We start from the raw sequence: 735 nt of genomic DNA, 5'->3' as shown, positions 1-735 counted from the left end.
ACATGTGATACTCAGATCTTTGTTTCTGTGAGAGGTCACTCAGTATTATAGACTCTAGTTCCATCCAGGTTTCTGCAAAATTCATGATTTTGTTCTTTTTTATGGCTGCGTAGTATTCCATCGTGTATATGTACCACATTTTTTTTAACCAGTCCCCTTTTGATGGACAGCATGGTTGCTTCCAGGTTCTTGCTATTGTGAACAATACTGTGATAAACATACATGTGAAGGTATCTTTTTTATAGAGTGATTTGAGTTCTTCAGGGTATATTTCCAGTAGGGGGATTGCGGGGTCATATGGGAGGTTAATATTTAGAACTTTTAGGAATCACCATACTGTTTTCCACAGAGGTTGTACTAGTTTGCACTCCCACCAACAGTGTAGAAGTGTTCCCTTTTTGCCACATCCTCTCCAGCAACTGTTATTTTTTGAGTTATTGATAATTGCCATTCTGACTGGAGTTAGGTGGTATCTTGGTGTGGTTTTGATTTGCATCTCCCTGATGATTAGTGAGGTTGAACATTTTTTCATGTGTCTGTTGGCTGCTCGGATGTCTTCCTTTGATGGTATCACATTACCAGATTTCAAACTTTACTATAAAGCTACAATAATCAAAACAGCTTGGTATTGGTACAGGAACAGGCATATAGATCAATGGAATAGAATTGAGATTCCAGAAGCAAAACCTCACTTCTCAACCAACTCATCTTTGACAAAGCCTCCACCACCTACCA

The sequence above is a fragment of the Carlito syrichta genome, unplaced genomic scaffold (assembly GCF_000164805.1).
Source record: "Carlito syrichta isolate Samal-C Ts95f unplaced genomic scaffold, Tarsius_syrichta-2.0.1 Scaffold64587, whole genome shotgun sequence".
Classification (NCBI taxonomy): domain Eukaryota; kingdom Metazoa; phylum Chordata; class Mammalia; order Primates; family Tarsiidae; genus Carlito; species Carlito syrichta.
Note: the sequence above shows the minus strand (reverse complement) of the source record.